This window comes from Vipera ursinii (assembly GCF_947247035.1).
Source record: "Vipera ursinii genome assembly, chromosome: 1".
NCBI classification, from domain to species: Eukaryota; Metazoa; Chordata; class Lepidosauria; order Squamata; family Viperidae; genus Vipera; species Vipera ursinii.
In genome coordinates this window covers 418,483-425,783 of record NC_139512.1, presented here as the reverse complement: position 1 = coordinate 425,783, position 7,301 = coordinate 418,483, and positions in this window count along the sequence as shown.

Genomic DNA, 7,301 nt, shown 5'->3' with positions numbered 1-7,301 from the left:
CCGGTTCTGCCAAACTGACGGAAACTGGCTGAATCCCACCACTGGTAAGAACGCCAATGGCTATTCATCAGCAGCACCCTAAAGTTATTTGTCTCATAGCAGTAAGGGCAATACATTTCATTAGCTTCCTAAGACTGAAAGTTTGGGTGGGTGGGAGGCATCTGGAAGACATACCACTTTTCTGCCAGGATATATCAACCTAGCAATAACTGAATTACATCAGGGATTCTTAGGACAGGTAGTCCTTGATTTACAATCTTTCATTTAATGACCATTCATTAATGACCATTACAAGGGCTGTGTGCTTAGAACGTGAAGCATTGTTAGAGACACCCACTTCACGGTCTGTTTCTGTTGCTCTCCTCTGGGAGGAGGTTTCGAAGTATTTATAGCAGAACTACTAGATTCTGCAATTGCTTTGTTCTTTATGCCATCCATCTTGTAAATTCACAGAATTCTTTTTTTTTCACCACGTAGATGAATACCGTATTTTTCTGTGTATAAGATGCTATTTTTTCCTGCAATCACCCTGTTCAAAAAACAGGTGCGTCTTATACAAGAGCAGCGTCTTATACACGAAAAAATAATGGTAACATCCGCAGCCCAGGGCATGCCTGTGTGGGTTCTTTACATGCCGCTGCCATGCCACCTGGTGCAGGTGTCAAGCCCCTGTGGGCTTGCCACTAATGGGAAGGGGGAGGGGGTAAGTTTGTTGGCCGGCCGAACTTCCAGATTTGCTGGCTCAGCTGTTCAGCGCTCTGCCGAACAGCTGAACGGCATGGAGAAATGGCAGGGAGTTTAAAACCTGCCTTCACTTCCCTTGCCTTGCTGTTATTCCGGTGCTCATGCCAGTTTGTTTACCAGGGTCAGAAGGCTGCTGGGAGGTGATTGCTCCCAGCACTGACTTTGTTTGCTCTAAGCTTGGAACTCGCATGCCAGAACATCTTATACAAGGGTGCGTCTTATAGATGGGAAAATACTGTACATCCAAACTAGATTGTGTTGTTTCTCTGTGTCATATATGGGTGGGTGGGTGGGTATATGCATAATTTTTGTCATTTAGTGCATATTGGAGGTAGTTACTCTTTGAGAGCTGAATGCAATGAAATTTCATTTTAATGTATGCTGACTAGTATATATTTAAAGTGACAATAAAGTTATTCTCTCTCTTTCTCTCTCTCTCTCTCTCTCTCTCTCTCTCTCACACACACACACACACACACACACACACACATACACACCCCTTTCTATTCAAAGTCACAATGGCACTGAAAAAAATGACTTAGAACTGGTCCTTGAAAACAGGAAGAACTTTCTACAAGGACCTATTTAACATTCCAACACTAAAATCACATTCGGGATTAAAATGAAGTTGAGTTGTACTCCACTGGATTATTTCTCCACCTTGCCCATCTGATTAGTAATGGCAATCCAGTTTCTCAGATTAGAGAGCTTCCCTATCCCCTATTATATAATCCTGAAAATGGTAATAACAGAATAACAGAGCTAGTCCAACCCCCTGCTCTGGCAGGAGAGCCTACCAGGGGTGTCAAACTGCCGACCCACGGGCCAGACACATCATCCGGAAGCCCCGCCCACCACCCCCTTGCCGGCAAAAGCAAAATCATCCCCTCACATGACATCATGAGTTTGACATGTCTGGCCTATACCATTTCAGACAAACAGTTGTCCAATCTCTTATTAAAAGTCTCCAGTGATGGAGCACCCATAACTTCTGGAAGGAAACCGCTCCACTGGTTAATTGGTATCACTGTCAGGAAATGTCTCCTTATTTCTAGGTTGCCCTCCCCTTGATCTCCATTGTTTAATGATTTAATCTGGATTTATCACTTTGCCATCATTAATCACCCATTAGCATTCTCACACTATATAGCTCCTTCTGTGATTTTTTTTAGTTTCACTGCTTGGATAAACTAAGACAAATTTTGTGGATTGTTATTCCTCTTCCTTTGTCAAGCTGGAATTTTCCACAGTCAGATCTTGGCTTAGACACTTGGAATTGTGCATAGTACATTCATGGAAGCCAGCTGCTTACTGAATCATCATCTCAGTACAATATTGTCGGGTTCTGGGGGCAAGCTGGCTGGAGCAGTGTGCAAATTAATTCATTAATATTTTCAGTCTTTAAGAGAACATAGCAATTCAGGTTAAAAGGACGAATGGGAGGAGGCTAGTGGATCTGGCAAACAAGAATAGGCTGAAATTTATATTTTATATAGTTCCTAGAAACAGGTGCAGTTTTGGAGATACTTGGAAGACATATAAGGATACAAAATGTATGGCTATTGGCTAAGGATTCCTCTTAATGAAGCTTAAGTCCGGTATATTAATATCTTTGGTTTATTTGGAACAACACAATACTGGCTTGTGTTGCTTTCCTCCATGAACATGACTATGAAGTATTGTTGAGAAAAGAATGTACAAGTAGTCCTCAACTTACGACTACAATTGATCCTAACATTTTTCTTGCTAAATGAGACATTTGTTAAGTGAGTTTTGGCTCATTTTACGATCTTTCTTGCCACAGCTGTTAAATGAATCACTCGCAATTGTTAGTAACACAGTTGTTAAGTGAATCTGGCTTCCCCATTGATTATGTTTGTCAGAACATTGTAAAAGCTGATTACATGACCTCTGGGACACTGCAACCATCATAAATATGAGCCAGTTGCCAAGTGTCCAAATTTTGATCAGGTGATCATGGAGATGCTGCAATGGTCATAAATGTGAAAAAGGGTCATAAGTCCCTTTTTTCAGTGCTTTTGTAACTTTGAATTGTCACCAAACGAATGGTTGTAAGTTGTGGTCTACCTGTATGAAGGGGGAGGTGAGGTGATGGACTGCAGTACCGTAGCAGGTTCCAGGGAGGAGGAAACACATTGCAAGGAGGGACAAAAGATGGCACAGTCCAGAGATGGATCGTGGGAAGAGGAAAAGATTGCCCTCCGGGTGAGGTTCAAGGTGTTAGTAATGACTTACAAAGCCCTACATGGCATGGGTCCGGATTACCTACGGCAACACCTGCAGCCGGCGTCAACTTCCCTCCGTCCAGTGCGCTCCCACAGAGTGGGCCTCCTCAGGGTGCCTCCGATCAAAGAATGTCGATTGGTGGCCCCCAGGGGGAGAGCGTTCTCTGTGGGGGCGCCAGACCTGTGGAACCGCTTGCCAGTTGAGCTCCGGACGGCCCCCGACCTTCGCTCCTTCCGGCGCAATCTCAAAACCTTCCTTTTTGAACAATCCGGCCTGGCCTGATGGGATGGGGTTGGGTTTTTATAAATCGATCTTAACTTTTAATGTGTATTATTTTACGGGCATTGCTATTTAATTACTTTTTAATTTTTGTATCTTGTTTTTATTATGTATTGCCCTGTTCACCGCCCTGAGTCCTTCGGGAGAAGGGTGGTATACAAATTAAATTATTAAATAAATTAAATTAAATTAAATTGAGTATATTTATTTATTTATTTATATTTATTTTTATTACATTTATATCCCGCCCTTCTCCGAAGACTCAGGGCGGCTTACAAGCTTAGCAGTAGCCTTCATTCTATGTATATGCCTGCTTGTTAGGGCTTTCACACACACACCCAAGCGGCATTATTGCAAAGTCAGCTTATATCTACTAGTATAGCTACTCCCTAGATTTCCAGGGTATATCTGTTAGCATTGGGGAAACCGTAAAATCCACCTTGTCAATCCATCTTGCCTCTGCCATAAACAACCCTGTTCACTTTAGCCAAGCTAATTTCTCTTTCCTTCCCTGATCTCTCTTCTTATGTTGCAAAAATGATGACAGTTTTCCCTGCTTTATCTACATGGCTGATGTTGTGATGTGACCAGGTGGCAAGACCCAAGTGATAACTGATGTTGTTCAGTTCAAACCAGGTGTGTCCAACCTTGGCCACTTTAAGATGTGGACTTCAACTCCCAGAATTCCTCAATTAGCCATGTTTGCTGGGGAATTCTGGGAATTGAAGTTCACAAGTCTTAGGGTTGGATACCTGTTTTAAACCATTCCATTGAGTAAATGTCTCCTGAATTGGGCAGATAATTAAAACTATAAAAATGCAAATGCTTATAAGTACAATACTTGCAGTCACCTACTTTCTCTTACCCACACACCAGAACAAAATGCTTTTCCTGATACCTTGACATGCATATGTCCCACTTAAAATAACAAAAAGAAAAACGGGCTTCATGATTCAGAGATAATACATGCAATCTTCTGCAACCATATGCAGATTGGGTGAATCAGCTAAAATAGACAACTGTTTTACATTTTAAATTAAGTTGCTTAGCATTTAAAATGTTATAGTGTGCTCAGTCAGAATAAATTTACTTCATTATCTCTGCAGATAGTGCCATTCATAGAACTACCTATCTCCAGCCTTCACTCACATTATCTGCAGACCTTCTAGGAGGAAAGCCGTATGTATTGATTACCATAGCCCCAAATCACAAGGCATTTGAAAAACCCCCAACAACTTTTATTAACAGCAATAAGCTTTCTGGAACTAGGTTGACCTCAGTGCTACCAGATCCCTTCTGCTTTCTGCATTTCCTACAGATCAAATCAAATCAGAGGAGCTGAAGCATGCTGTTCGTTCCACTTTCCCTTCCTCTTCCCAATCCCATTAAAAGCTTAATTACCTGGTGTTGAACTCAAGTAGATTCTGAGGAGGTTGGGAGGCCAACGGCTTGGGAACGAACCCCACTTCCCCTGAAGAAGGTCTTGGAGGGGATCCATTTGGTGGCTCATGCCGAGTTCTGCTTGAGTTGGCAACTGGCTGCTTTCTTCTTTCACAAGAAGCAAAGTTTTCTTCAGACACCACCAATCAGCATGAGCAAAACTTCACATGCTTCAGAAAAACTTAAAAACCCAACTGCCAAGAAGGACCAGGGAGAAAACAATTGGCTCTGCTGGGAACAGATTGCCATAACTACTGCTGTTTGTGAACAAGTGAGAGTCCCAGAATGCACAGTTGAGACTCACCTGGGAAAACCTCTGCAACCAAGATGGATCAGATACCCTTATTCTGCATGACTGATGCAAGCTTGTGACTGTTTACGCTGCAGGAGCAGCAGATAATGGCACAACTTGGACTTGACCCCTGGGCATTGGCCTGGGACTCCACAAACAAGTGTGTGTGTGTGCCCTCGAGTCAGTGTTGACTCTTGGCAATTACCTGGGCTTGCTCCCAGCAGCTTCCTTGGCAAGGTTTTTCAGAAATGGTTTGCCATTGCTTTCTTTCTAGGACTGAAGGAGAGTGATTGGCTTAAGGTCACCCAGCTGGCTTTGTGCTAAAACAGGGCTAGAACTCTCAATTTCCTATTCCTAACCAATATACCGTACTGACTTTCCCATAAGCAAGAGGGTCCTAAAATTCAGCTCCCCTTTTTGCAACATATTTTAAGTTTCAGGAAAACAGCTTTCTCATTAAAAATTAGCTTTTCTTTCTCTTCTAACATAGGGTTTTCTTTGGGAAAGGGAGGGAAGATCAGGAAATAAAATGCCCAGAAAAATGGGTATGGATGGCACAAAGTCTCTTGTCTAGATACTCTTAACACAGAAGTGCCAAGGAGCTTCAACATGGATCCACTGCCAGAGAATTCATAACTATATGCCTGTGGACTTCATCTGTATATTACTAAAATTCTCATCTCAGGCAAAACGGTGCATCATAGGGCAACAATTTTTGAATCAAGGTATTTCAGATGAGCTAATTTACAATAATTCCCCAAAATTACACATCCATAACTCCTGAGAGAATGAAATTTGGGAAAGGCGTGGCTGCTTCAGTGTTACTGGCTGCTGCTGTGGTCACATGATCTTCATTTTCAACATTTTGTGACAGTTTTCCAGCCAGTCTTGCAATCCCTCAGTCTCCCCTCCATCCAGGAGCAGCTACTTACAGTACCTAGCTTGCAAGGAAGGGAAGGGAAGATTTTTCAGTGCTTCCTGTCAGATTCCCACAAGGAAACTCATTAAGGAAGCTGGCAGGAATTTGGAAGTCACTCCTGCTCCCACTCTTTTTTTGCCCGCCCTTGGTCATTCTGTTTCCCTGTTTAGGTAAGGAAATATCTCTGAAACAGTCACCCAATGGGGCACAGGTTATCTACTCATTTGCTAAACTAATAAACTAGCTGGTTGCTCACCTGAAATTGGTGGAAGAGTTGGTAAAAATCACAAGGATAGGAAGTGATAAAAAGTAAAGGTAAAGGTTCCCCCGCATATGCATGCTAGTCGTTTCCAACTCTAGGGGCCGGTGCTCATCTCCATTTCAAAGCCGAAGAGCCGGCGCTTGTCCGACGACGTCTCTGTGGTCATGTGGCCAGTATGACTGGATGCCAAAGGCGCACTGAACGCTGTTACCTTCCCACCGTAGTGGTCCCTATTTTTCTACTTGCATTTTTACGTGCTTTCAAACTGCTAGGTTGGTAGAAGCTGGGACGAGTAACAGGCGCTCACTCTGTTACGCGGCACTCGGGATTCGACCCACCAAACTGCCGACCTTCTGATCGACAAGCTCAGCGTCCTAACCCACTGAGCCACCGCGTCCCTTAGGAAGTGATATCACACCCTTAATAAGGGAATTAATCACCACTGTTTTTGAAATTTTTTTATTGTCTTTCATAACTGAATTACAGCCTTAGGCTTAATCTTTTATGAGTGGGGAGGATAAGGGTTATTTTTTCTCTTTTCCCCATCTGTAGAGAACAGAAGGAATGGCCTTGAGGAAGAACTGCTACCAAGTAAAAAGAGTTTAGACAGCCATTTGTCTGAAACGGTATAGGGTTTCCTGCCTGAGCAGGAATTTGGACTAGAAGACCTCCAGGGTCCCTTCCAACTCTGTTATTCTGTTAATGGTCAGATCAGTGGGGTTTGAGCCTAGACCAAGAAAATAACTTGAGAAAATGTCTCAGGGAAACCCCTCCCTAGTGAACATAAAATGAGGAAGCACATTCAGACTTGCAAGTTTCTATTATTACAGGTAATCCTCAACTTATGGCCATAATGGAGCCTGGAATTTCTGTCATAATTCAGGACAATTGTAAGTCAAGGCACTCAAGTGACTGGACCTGACTTTATGGCTTCTTTTTGCAGTGGTCATTAAATGAATGCCGCAGTTGTTAAGTGAATTGATGTATTCCTCAGGGCATTTTTGTTGGAAACTTGCCCCAAAAGCCAGAAATCAGTAAAAACTGTCTTAAATCACAGTCACATGACTGCAGAATGCTGCAGCTGGCCAAAAAGGTGAGCTAATTGCCAAGCACCCAAA